General features: G+C 39.0%; 1 pseudogene; it reads right to left on the bottom strand.

Annotated features, from left to right (window-relative positions):
* Window positions 1-10,691: 10,691 nt before the first annotated feature.
* The window catches only part of LOC121034220 (spermine synthase-like), a 22,006-nt pseudogene continuing 18,628 nt past the window's right edge, over window positions 10,692-14,069 (bottom strand).

Genomic DNA, 14,069 nt, shown 5'->3' with positions numbered 1-14,069 from the left:
GAAAGAAAGAAAGAAAGAAAGAAAGAAAGAAAGAAAGAAAGAAAGAAAGAAAGAAAGAAATCCGCACAATATCTCTGGGAAACGAAGCTTCTTAGCTTTGAATTTTAACTTTAGTGTTAAAATTGTATTTTCCAAAAGGATTTCTATGTCCTGAAACAGTTTGTTTGTTTGCTTGTTTTTCATTGAGATAGAATCTTAGTACTGCCTGTTTGTTTACTCAACTGTCTTCCAAAAAGCGTATTGGCATTCAATAGCTAATCAATTGCTTTTTCTCTGTTTTTTGAAAATTAGAGTTCTCTCATTCCACAGTGCCTGAAGATTATATTTGAAAATAATACAATTTCAATTACAAGATTATGGCTTCACTGTTTGACCATTTTCCCCAATCCAATACTAAATATCCATTGGCTATTTTGGCTGGTGCTTGGTTATGGGAAAGAAGAGACATCTAGTCAGTCTTAGGAAGGATGATATATAATGGAAATCCAAAACTTCCAAAAGAAACTTCTTTTCAGAAAAAAAAATTATTAATCAATATTAATAGCTTTTCAATAAGGTATCAAGGTATCAATTCTTTAGAATTCTTAATAGGTTCAACAACATTGCCCATAGGAATGAATGTTGTTCATGGTTTCCACATTAGTGTCAAAGCCTTGAATAGCAACAATGCAGCATAATTTACCTCACCTGGCTTCCCATCCCTTCTTTGTTTTTAAGTTTTCTGCAGAGGAAGGATTTATAAAGCAATATGGCATTAGTAAAAAAAAAAATTAATATTAGAGAAAGCACATTCTACAAAGTACTTTCAAAATGCTTATTTTATTTCAACTTCACAAGAATTTCATGTATGCATTTTCTCTATCTTACACTTGAGGAAACCAAGACCCAAAGAGATTAATGGCTTTTTTTTAAATTTTTTTTACAGTTATTTATTTTTGAGAAACAGAGTGAGACCAAGTGTGAGCGGGGGAGGGGCAGAGAGAGAAAGGGACACAGAATCTGAAGCAGGCTCCAGGCTCTGAGCAAGTGGTCAGCACAGAGCCTGATGCGGGGCTCGAACCCACGAACTGTGAGATCATGACCTGAGCCGAAGTCACACGCTCAACTGACTGAACCACCCAGGTGCCCCACCTTTTTTGACTCCAAAGACTTGTTCTGTCCTCTACTTGCTATTTGAAATGTGGTCCGTGCCCAGCAGTATCAGCATCACCTGGGAGTTCGTGAGAAATGCAGAATTTTTTAAAGTGTATTTATTTATTTTGAGAAAGAGCATCAGCGGGGGTATGGCAGAGAGAGAAGAAGAGAGAGAATCCCAAGCAGGCTCTTCACTGTCAGTGCACAGCCCAACACAGGGCTACATCTAAAACACTGTGAGATAGGGGCGCTTGGGTGGCGCAGTCGGTTAAGCGTCCGACTTCAGCCAGGTCACGATCTCACGGTCCGTGAGTTCGAGCCCCGCGTCGGGCTCTGGGCTGATGGCTCAGAGCCTGGAGCCTGTTTCCGATTCTGTGTCTCCCTCTCTCTCTGCCCCTCCCCCGTTCATGCTCTGTCTCTCTCTGTCCCAAAAATAAATAAACGTTGAAAAAAAAAATTTAAAAAACTGTGAGATGAGCTAATGACCTGAGCTATAATCAAGAGTCAGACTCTTAGCTGACTGAGCCACCCAGGTACCCCAGAGAAATGCACAATTTTAAGTTCCTCTCCAGGTCAACTGAATCAGAATCTGTGTTTTTAAGAAGATCCCTGGGTGATTTATGCACATTAAAGTCCAAGAATTACTCCTTTACCGTGTTGGAAAATATTTTCTTGTCAGCTCAAAGTTAATGTGACACAGGGACTGATGATGTAGCCACTCTTAAGTTTTGGTTCAAATTAATATCTCCTAATATCATCTTTGCAGAGGTTCATGAACCAAAAGTCCCAGAAATTAAAAGTTCAGTGATAATAGGATATATGCTATTTCCCTGTCATTTTCTTGAAGAGATCTTGGATTTTATTCTGTAACATTCCATTCCAAAGACATTAAGTGAAACAATAAAAACAAAAAAAGACATATTAGCCAAACAGGAGAAGAGATATACACTTGATGATCAGACCAAATTAAATATTATTCATTGTATAGCTAGTCCACGCCCTACATGCCTCAATAATCTCAGCTTCCTTTGTCTTCCACTACTTCCCATGCCCCTGCATCATTTGCTGAAGCATCTCGATGGGGAACAGAGCTCTGCTGATCTCTGATGCTAGGGGCAACTTGTCTTCCAAAATATCTGAACAGATTCCTCCCAACTTATCTACATTAGGGTAACAAATTCTGTCCATAAAATGTATTTTGGGGGTTGTCACTGGGTAGTCTTCAGTAAGAAATAGTTCAAGTATAGAAGTTCCCCACTCAGAGGAAGAATTCCAAAGGAAACCACCCATGATCACGTGAAAATCATGTATGTTCCGATCCACATCTGCCTTGATGCCAGACCCTTGATGATTCTCACTCATTCCTGGATCATTCTTCAGGGAATTGTGGTATTGTTCAAGGGTTATGTGAAGGGGTTCAGAATGTCACCCTAAAATATGCTACACTGGCATATTGATTATTTTGAATAAAGATACTTAAGAAACAGCCAGTGCAAGAAGGACATTCTGACTTTCCTCTGTCCCCCTGAAAGCAGGAAATAAATCTCCCATGTGAAAGTTACTCTCCTTGTACCAGGAGGATAGAAGACATCTTTATCACCAAAGATAGGGAATCTAGGACCAAGAAGTCTGTATACATAAGCCTAGTTAATTTTTTACCATTTGCTACCCCAAGCGTAAACCCCTCTGCCTTGCCAATCCTACACAAACATTGTTTGTCTAAATGATATAAAAGCTGCCCACTCTGGTCACTTCTTTGTGTCCTATATCTTTGAGGGGCTCCTCAAAGATATTCATACATACATACATAATTAAATTTGTTTTTCTCCCGTTAATCTTTCCTGTTATACAGGGTGTCTCAGCCAAGAACACAAAAAGGTAAATGAAAATTAATTTTTCCTCCTCTTCAGATGTTAGTTCTCCTCATCTTTTCAGTTTAAAACTTTTCAAACCTATGGAAAAGTAGCAACAATTGAAAATATAACTCATATACTTTTCACATGGATTTCCCCAATTATTAATATTTTGACTCATTTGCTTTCTCTCCATCTCTTGTAACTCTCTCTCTCTCTATTTCACTCTCTCTCATCAAGTAAAATACATTAAAACACATTCCTTGGAAAAATCAAATTGTTTCCTTTAATAAAATCACCTTTCTGTGAATATACTATGCTAATCTCCCACTTTCAGGTCTAAATTTGTTCTCTGCATTAAATGGAGCCAAGTGACCACCGTTACTTAGACACTGCGGGGGAAGAGCTATGGACTGTACACGCCACATTGTCCCTCTCCTCCTCCTCTCTTCTAGCTTTTCTATGGCATTGCTTTGATGGTCACAGCAGCATTCAGCAGGAGCAGGGTCCTTGAACAAGGCAAAGCAACCTAGCAAAGGCTATTTGCTCGTAATTCAAACTTCTGTATATCTTCGAGGGTAGCAAGTCTTTATTCTCTGAGAACAGATCACGCAATTTTTGAAAACAACCAAAAATTACTCAGACCCCAAATGGGTATCTAAATCATGGGCATCTCTAAAGTAACGGCACGTACCAAGTCAACTACATTTAAATAAGTATAGCTTCCCAAGGTGACTCCTCTGAAGAGAACCACCTGTATCTTGGTATCTACATGCTAGTATGTTTGTTTAAAAATAACTGGCACTGAGCGCTACTATATGCTTCCGATGGAACAGAACATTGGATAAATTAAAAACCTGTCTAGAAAGCAATTTGTCAACATGTACCATGAGCTCTAAAGATATTTATAACCTTTGTCCCAATAATTCCACTTTTAGGAAACTATACTGAAGGAATAATAAAATGCATGTTTAAAGAGAAATTTTTTTTTTAAAAAGATAAAAATTTAAAGGGATTCATCACAGGGCTATTTTAAGTAGAAAAATAAAATGAAGTCAATGAAAAATTTCCAATATAGGTAATAGACTAAGTGATTTATGATGGTCTAGCCAATGCCTAGCCTAATAACATAAAAATTTTATAATGTTAAAAGAAAAAAGTAAGATATAAAACTATATACAGCATAATTATAACTAGGTTATAAGATATATGCATATAAAAGACTGGAAGGAAATACAATAAGATATTAAGAATGGTTATCTTTAGTGGAAGTAGTTATGGGTGACTTTATTATCTTTTCCTTAACATTATACAATAAGTATATGTTTCTTGAAAATAAGAAAAAATCCTTTAACAACTCATTATTTAATATTTCTCTACAGAGAAAGACCAATTCCTATCAGTTTTTCTTTGCCTCTTTGCAAGGAAAAAATTATATATTCTGATACTTACATCATAGATACTTGTTGTTGCATAGACAGAGGCTTGTAGAAGCATTTTATTTGCAGAATTCTTTGTGACATAAAATTTTCATGACTACCTCTACCACACAGCCCTGAAGCACACAGTCCAGAAGATCACTCAAGTATTACACAGCACCAATTATGATGTTTTATCTGCCTTTGTAAATAACGACATGATATCATATGTGGGCTGTCCCTATTTCCTTTGTTTGTGTTCCTCATAACTGTCTTCTCTTATTGTTCTGTCTCATTCTTTCCCTGCACTTTACATCTCCTAAAGTATGAGATGATCAGAGACCAAAGTCCCTTAAATCAGAATGTATTGAAAGTTGAAGAGACCACCGGCAGAGCAAAGCTTTTAATTTACAGTGGCTGGATACATTGAGATGGTGTGTTGGAGTCCAAGTTCAATCAGATATTTCACAAGTTGCCTGATCCACTCAGCAGTGCCCTGGGCTCCAGGACATGGATACAAAGGACTACTGTGCAGCCTTGACAAGCAGCATATTGTCAAGATGGGATGGAATGGAATGGAATGACACCTGGGGGCAGACTCCTATTTTTGACAAGTCATCAAAAGAAGGGAAAATCAGAAAACAGACCCAAAGAGCATCCCAAAATTTACAAATGTAAACATATTCTGCCTGTGCCTTGAGGAAAAGAAACCAGAAACACTCAGACCACGTGAGATAATTAGCGCTCAAAATCACTCTTCACACATATTCTTTAATGGGAACTTGAACATTAACTATTGCTTACGTTCTTTTGCTGTGATCTTCTATCGATCCGAGGCAATGTGCAGAACAAACATTCATTAATAATCAAGACTTTAACTTTCTTTTTAAGTAAGTGTTTAGGGAAGTAGAAAGGCAAATATTTAGTAAGAAATGGGAAGAAGGGATCCCGGATACGAATAACAAATCCAGCTTTTCTCTAAGCCTTGTACAGTAAGTTTATAGATATGAATACCTGTGTTGTAAAACCAGACAGGGAAATTTGGTGTTAGTGCGGCTATTAAAAGTATGGCCCTAAGAACAGTACCTCTCATAGAGCCACTCTAATCAAGCTAGCTGATGGTGATGATAATCATAATATGGAAAACAAAATGGGCTTAGATTTTGAAGACCTGTGTTCAAGTTCTAGATCTTTTATAAAGGGAGATAATAATTCTTTCCTTTCATAATGAGATTTCAGTACGGGGCACATGAAATAATGAAATATGAAAGGATTTTTAAACTCTGAAACAATATGACCTTGTGTCTCTTGATAACTCACTATAAGCTAGGCATTGTCCTATTTAGCCCTCACTACAAAGCTGAGGCTGGAAATATTATTTTCTCCTTCCACAGACAAGTAATTTGAGGCCCAAAAGGTAAAGTAACTTCCTCACAGATAGAAAGTTGCAAAACTGGAGTTCAAACCTAGACTTGGGACTTGATATATAGCTTTTTTGTGTTTTATTATTATATTACTTTAAGACTTGCTGGGTTCCAGGTAACATTAACATTATACATACCTGGGATTGCCCAAAAATGACCCCAGGAGCTTGCTCTGTGTCCAATACAGTAGCCACTAGTTATGTAGGACTATCATAGTTATGTAGGACTAGTTATGTAGCCCCTAAAATGTACCTAGTACAGCCAAAAACTAATTTTAATTTAAACTTTAATTTTTAAAAGGTTTTAAATTTAAGTTAAAAATTGGTACTTAATTCGGTATTAGAAAACTTCAAAGTATATATGCAGAAAAATGTGGGTGTGAAAATCTCCTCTTAACTGTATATTTTATGAAATCTAAATACAGATCAAGTATTTCCAAAGGAAATTTAGTGTCCAAATGGAGAGATTCTATAAGTCTAAAAGACACACCTGACTTCAAAGACTTATTATTTTTAAAAAATGTAAAATATCTCAACAACAACTTTTATATTGATTGCATGTAATGGCATTTTGGATATAGCGATTTAAAGAAAATGTATTATTAAAATGCATTTCACATTTTTTCCCTATTTTTTTTTTTTTTTTTTTTTTTTTACTGTAGCTAGTAAAACACCCAAACTTACATATATGGTTTACATTGTATTTCTATTGACAAACACTGACCTGGACAATGAGTCAGCTGGAACTAAGAGCTCTCCCCTCTTCCCAGCAAGAAGGCTGAACAGGAATTTGGCCTGCCTACCCTGGCTATAAAGTTAGCCATGGACCCCAGATCCCCTTTGTTTTGTCAGTTCTTCACAGATTTATTGTTTCTTTGTCTAAAAGATATAAAAGCTGTCTGTTTTGGTAACTTCTTTTTGTAGGGTTTTTGTAGGTATAAGATTAAATTTGTTTTGCTCCTGTTAATCTTATGTTAATTTAATGATTAGACTAGCCAAAGAACCTGGAAGGGAAGAAGAGGAATGTTTTCCTCCCCGACATGTACCCTATACAATGAAAGAGTGAGAAAGAAGCAGGTCTTGCTCCTAGACTGTTCACCCTCAGTGTGCCCAACACAGTGCTCTGCACACAGTTCATCTTTCTGTGGATGTCATGAACACCACATCTTGCTCAACCTTGCTTAAAATTTCCCTAATGAAGCCTTCCTAACCCATACAATTTTCCATGGCTCATGACAAATGGTGACCAGAAAGGGACCCATCTTGCACAACAGGGGATGCTGGGAATACTTGGAGAAAAAGATATAGGAAAAGACTGAACTTCCTCCTCACAGGAAGGTAGATACTCAAAGAACACTGAGATTTGTGATCTTACTGCAAATATGACACATGTGTAATTAACACAGAAGAAGTCAAGGACATACTGGTTACATTTGTAACCAGTGTTGGTCCCCTGAGTCACATTATCCCATAAAAACGTAAGTGGCATTAAAGCAAAATTTCTGTACTAATACATAATGCTGCATTTAACCCAGAATAAAGCTGAAACACAATACGATTTATGTACTCCAGGGACAGGGGAATCCCTATCCACTAGCAAGTATGACAGAGGGCTACCTATTGATGAGAAAATCCACCTTTGTTTAAATGCTAATTAAACATCTACTGAGAGTATCCAACTCTATGCCAGAACATAGAATAGACATTAGGACAGTAATGTGAAATAATATAAAAAGCATTGGCTTTCTCATTATGTGATCCAGGTCTCAGTCTCCTAATCTGTGAAACAATGATAATAGTCTTCAAATGGGTATTGAAAGCCTTAAGTCCATCATGTATTTTAATTGCCTAGACAGTGTGTGACACAGTAAAGACTTTAAATCTTAGTGCCCTCCCTCTGAGAGCTAGGAAAGTGGAAAACAGTCCCTGCCCTAAAGGAGTTAATGCTCTAGACGGAGGAGCTGACCAGTCTTGTCCTGAGACCCCTATGGCAGTGCTGTAGCTGAGGGTGACTGTGCACCTCCACGTTGGCAGGAAGGAAGGAGGGCCACTGCAGCACGTGTGTGTGTGAACTTGGGATGAGAAGGAGCAGGAACACGGCACAGAAGATGTAAGAAATTGAACTGATATTAAATGATCCCACCACAAAAAGAATTCCCTGCTTGAAAATAAAATTGTTTTCCATTTGATTTCTTGTCGTTTGCTTTTCCTGTAAATGTTTAGCACAGGAAAACCAACTATTTGAGGAATTTAATGAGCTATGGTCCAAATAACCACAATTTTAAGCTAACTATGTTTGTGTTTTACCAGAATTCTAGATTTTTGTGAAGTAGAAACATGCCTCCCACTTTATACTTTACAACTAGGTGTTTGGGATTTTTTTTTTTTTCTTTTTCATTTTATTTCAAAATCTCAAACATGTCCATCCCACTCCCTTGGCTCCCATAGTCACTATCTTAGTTCAGCCTTTTTATCCTCTTTTGGTTATTATTCCCGATAGGCCCCACTCTCCAGTTTGTCCTCATGCCAATCCCTCTTGCATGTTGTGACCAGAGCAACCTCTCAGGATCCCACAGTGTCTGCACTGCTTTCCACACCATCAGCAGCTCCCCATTCCTACAGGAGAGGCCAGGCCACGTGGAAGGCACTGCCACCACACGACTTGTCCTACCCAATTGCCTGCCCTTTGTCTCAAGTATCCCTGCCCAGGAGCACCCCACACGTGGACATGCGGACATGGGGGGGGAGGCGCCACACCCTGGCCATCTCTGCCTTCCTTAACTTGCTCCCCCTCTTCCCTGTACTCCTCCCTTCTCTGTACTCTGCCTTCAAACCTCAGCCCCAAATGTCTCTTACTCATCCATTCACTTCCTCCTTCAACCCCAGACAGACGCCAATCATGCTTTTCTCAGCATTTACAGAGCGCTTTCGTCAGACTCCCCGCACAACTCTGGTCATGTCACATCATATTAGAATGAATTGTGTGCACATTCTTTTTCTCCATTATGTAACTCTTAGAGAAAGAACATCCCTTTTTATTCCTAATTTAAGGGTGGGTGTGGGCAAGATACCATCTTATAAAATCAGGGCAGCCAGTTGGTAGTCCTTTAAAGTGTCCAGGATGGAGTGAATTCCTCCAAAAATATTTCTAGAAAAGAGGAAAACCAGGGACCAGAAAAGAGAAGGAAAGAGAAGTGGGGGGGGGGGGGGCGGGGCTGCTTAGAAATTGAGTTTAGAATTTAACACAATTGGTTTTTAGCCTGGTTCCTAGAGACGAGGTTGCCGTTCTGTGATCAAGGACAACACACGTTGTTTCTGTGAATGTCACTCACCCCATCTGCAGAGTAGAAATAATAATAATAGATCTTACCTCCCTGCCACTGTTATGGGAGTAAATGAATTGAAAGAGTGGCTGTAAAATTCCACTTTTGAATTGAGTCCAAGGTCATCCTGTTTTTTGAAAATGTATTTTTCAGAAAATTGGAAATTTGCTCTAAAATTTTTATTGAAAAAATATTCTCTTTTGTTGAATAATGATAGGAGATAAAACATGCCACAGCTCCAACTCATCCCCCTTTATTAATGAATTAAGCCACATCAAAATGCAATAAAAAGGGTATAAGAGGCTCCTAAGAAGCATTCAAATTTTTATCAGTCATTTTCCCTCCATAAAATGAGCATTTCTATTAAAATGGTATTACATAAAAATAGAATTTTAATGGGTGAAGATTCTTTAAAATCACAAGACCACCTGGTAAAAGGCAGGCTTAAAACTACTTTTCCCTCCATAGAAATTAGAAATGAAAGAAACCAAAAATGACTGAAATTAGAAAATGCAAAAAACCAAAATAGTCACAAAATAAATGTGCTCCCCAAATGTGGAAGTGTCAGGACCTCCAACTCAAAGATGCCATTGTTAAGAATATTGGGCTCTTGCTCAGCAGTGACCATGGGAAGTAAGAAATTCTGCCCGGGTAGTGAAACCACATGGGTTATGCAGAAAGGCACACTGCAGGGAAAGAAGCCACACATGACTGGAAGACAGGGATTGTGATACTACAGAGCAGTGGAAAACATGAATTACTTGCCAACAAGGGATCTGCCATCGGAAAGACTCACAGTAGGCAAAAATGCAATAAAGTTGAAAGGATGGTCACTCCAGAGAAAAATGGGCTCCATGAGGAACAGGAAAAGGGCACATTTGGTAAGTTTGTATCAATAGTCAAGCTGTGATGTCATTTTCAAAATACGACTATTGGTGTTGAATAGAAAGCATTTCAAATTGAGACGTGTTGAGACAATAAGCATAAACACTCGTACATTGTACTTGCAAATATTTGGGGGATGTGAATATTTATCTTGCTCATCTCTGAAGAATTTTAATTTTTCTCATTTATAATTTTAATCGAAGCATTGCTATTCATTTTTTCTTAACTCTTTCTTATAGGCATCAAATTGTAATATCCAAGTCCAATTTGGGGGAAAGAAACACCACCAAGAACTACCCTCCAGAACAAAATAATGATGTTCATTCCTCCAAACAACCAAATTTGAAGTCTACCAAAACAAAAATAAGGAGTCCGCACAAAAAGAAGTAACAAAAATCACATTCTAGGTGTTCAATGCAAGAAGCAGCCTCACTATGCCGTCTAATCAAACTTCAGCTGACTTTCACAAAAAAATTATACCCTAGCTCATCAAAATATACATTTTCTATTTGCTTTTTTTAACATTAAAAATAACAATAAAAAAGAAAACTTGAAGGAGTTCACAATCATTTGCCTGACACATGTCGATGTCATGTACTGTCTCTGAAGATCGGGAAAGCTATTTGCAGTGCATGTGATTAGCGGACACTAGTCTTCAAGGTTCAGTTTTCTTCCAAATGGTGTAAAATACCCACAGTTCCAAGTGTGAAGGAACACAGACGATCTCCTTTGAGAAGTCCACAGGAGAATACAGGGACCCAAACTGTTCTTCATAGAGTGCAGGCCTTCCGTCAAACTGACACAATCACTCTATGTAAACTATTTCCCTCCTGTTTCAGTACTTCTTTTGAGAGGCCAAGAATCAGTTTGAAAAGCTCCCATGTGCAATCTTCTTCTGGAGTTGTGGAGACTGGAATGGCTGTCAAATCATTAATCACATAATCAGTCTCTCTCCCTTCTTTGGGGCACCTCTTCAGTACTGGAATACAGTCTTCTATTAGAATCTGAGAGCAGTCTCCTTTCTGATTATTTAAGGCATGACCACATGTTTTTCTTTTTCTTTTCCTTTTTTCACCACATGTTTTTCACATGTATTTCTTTTTTTTTTTTAATTTTTTTTAATGTACATTCATTTTGAGAGAGAGAGACAAAGTGAAGGCTGGGAAGGGGCAGAGAGAGAGGGAGAGCCAGAATCTGAAGCAGGCTCCAGGCTCTGAGCTGCCAGCACAGAGCCTGACACGGGGCTCGAACCCACAAACTGGGAGATCATGACCTGAGCCAAAGTCGGATGCTTAACCAACTGAGCCACCCAGGCACCCCCACATGTATTTCTTATATCCATCAATCACCATTTGGTCAATCTCTACCATAGTGACCATATTTGGTTTCAGTTTAAATATTTCACATAATATGCCCCCATCTCTGCCCCCTTGAATCAGTATGTCTTTGCCACTGTTGTCTCCTTTTCCACTGTCCATGATGGCCTGGGTATGCCCAAATCACTCTCCACTGGATTAAAATCTCCAAACTGCTTCAAGCGTAGAATTTCAATGTTCATTTAAGGTGAATCTTCATCATACACCACTTCATCTATTCATCCCCAACCAGGCAACCATCAGCTATAGGCCAGTATCTGTCAATGGTCCCTCCTCGAACTATGGGAGGTAATCGCTTCACCTGCTCAGTACAGCCCTGACTCAGTTCTTTTATTCTTTCTTCTACTTTGTCCAAAAGACTGTGAACTTCTTGGTCTTGTGAATCCCCATCATAACTCTGAAGGTCCAACAACACCGATCGTGTGAGTAAATTCTCAGATTGGCAAGGCTACCATTTTTGTTTATGTAGGTCGCCGAATAACTGTGGTCTTGCCAGGTGTGCCCCGACCCCATCATCCCTTGCTCCCGGAAGATGGACTGCAGGCCTTTTAGAATATTCTCACCATCAGCTTTGGTGCCAAGCATGAAGTTTCGTGTGCTGTGCTGTGCTGCTACAATAGTGAGGCACTGCCCTGTACCATGCCTGAGGGAGGTGGAAGCGGGTTCAGGAAACTGGGGAGGCTGCAGGCATGCCAGGCCTCTCTTCTCCGAGGAATTTTAATTTGAAAAAAATAAAAGATAAAAAGTGTAGGTGAGGACAAAAGACCCAACAAACAAGAGTCTTCCAGGGTATCAGCTGAGTAGAGTGCATCACCTCCATTGTCCCTTAGATACAGTGCAGGAAACAAGTTTTCTTACACCAGTGTCTCTCCAGTATGCTAGAAGAACTGGATCTCTCACGGGATTTCATTCACTGTTAACAGTCTTTTATAAACAGGAAAGATCTAGCTCAAAACATTCAATGTACTTAAGAAATCTAGAAGGCCACAAATCACTAGGACTATTATCTCCTGTTTAGCTTTTTTATCCCACTGCTAGATATCATATACAATATTTTACATTTGCAATATTGCAATTTATAAGAAATATACATTTGGTCAAACATATATTTTCCTTATCTATTTAGCCTTCTTCCACAGTTCATAGCTCACAGCTCCCCAAACCCTTGGAACTTCCTAAGTGTGAAGAGACATGAAGGTGTCACTTGTTATGTTAATGAGGTGACTTTTGCAAAGCTTCTAAGGATGAGGTTCATGGTGAATGGAGCCAACCAAGTGATCTGAGGGTTGGAACTTACAGTCCCACCCCCTGACCTATGGGGAGGAGAAAAGGGCTAGAAATGTAATTGCCAATGGCCGTTGATTTAATCAACCATGCCTATGTAATAAAGCCTCCTAAAAATCCAAAAGGAGGGGACTCAGAGAGCTTCCAGGTTGATAAACATATGGAGATTTGGGGAAAGCAGTGTGCCGATAGAAGGCATGGAAGCTTCATACCCTTTTACCATACTTTGCCCTATGTATCTCTTCCACCTGACTGGTCTTTCTTAAATGAACCAGTATTTTAGTAAGTAAAATATTTCTCTGAGTTCTGTGTTCTGGACTCTAGCAAATCAATCAAAGCTGAGAGGAAATCTTGGGAACCAATGATTTATAGTCAGTTGGTTAGAAGTGCAGGTAAGAAGCCTGAGCTTTGTGGCTGGCCTCTGAGAGGTACAGGGAGGGCAGTCTTGTAGGACTGAACCCTAATCCATAGAATCTGACATTATCTCTGGGTAGTGTCAGAATTGAGTTAAATTACAGGACATTCAGCCAGTGTCTGTTTGTTGTGGGGAATCCCACAAATACACACACCGGCACACACCAGAGTTGGTCTCAGAACACCATTTTAACATGTGAAAAGCTGGCCCTAGTTCCAAAGCAACTTCACACATTAGTTGCTTTGATGTTGTGGAGGTGAAAGCAAAGGCTCAGAGAAAGAAGGTCATATTCCTAGAAAGAGGCATGTGGAAGGCAAAGCTCCAGGTCTTCTGGGTCCAAATCTACTGTATATGTCACTTCCCTTTTAAATTGTATAATGATCATAAGAAGTTTCAGTTCTCAAAAAAAAAAAAAAAAAAAAAGAGCAAAATCTTTGGCAAGGGCTCCTACATTTTCCCAGAGCTTCTTGGAAGAGGACGTGCTGTGTTTTAACCTCCTGGGGGCAAAGAGACCATGGTGAGCTGGATTTCTCCTGTGCCAGGCGGTGGCCTCAGGCTCAGTCTGCAGATGGGCAGAGGGAGGGGAGACCAGGGTGGGACGCTCCAAGTGGGGATTAAACACCCAAATCGGAAGGAGAACAGCTGTAGCCCCTTTGCATTACAGTTTTAAAATTCTGAGCGTGTAAAGAACTATAAAAATCACAAGTAGGCCCTGGATCATAACAGATGAATAAGGGATTTATAATCTTTAAACTGCAAGGAGAATGGCTTACATTTGTACCATTTCCTATTTTGATTACAATCATTGTCCTGAGAGCAGATTCATGTTGTGCCTTTTCTGATTCTTTTTGCAATCCATCACAAGAAGACAACAGAATGGTAATGCTGCTGTACTTTCTTTGAAAGACAATAAAAACCCATGTAACTTCAGACCTTCCCATTTGTTTTTTTTTTTTTT

The sequence above is a fragment of the Herpailurus yagouaroundi genome, unplaced genomic scaffold, assembly GCF_014898765.1.
Source record: "Herpailurus yagouaroundi ecotype Mexico unplaced genomic scaffold, PumYag 159, whole genome shotgun sequence".
Lineage (NCBI taxonomy): Eukaryota > Metazoa > Chordata > Mammalia > Carnivora > Felidae > Herpailurus > Herpailurus yagouaroundi.
The sequence above is the reverse complement of the archived record's forward strand: the minus strand, read 5'-3'. Positions and strand labels throughout refer to the sequence as shown.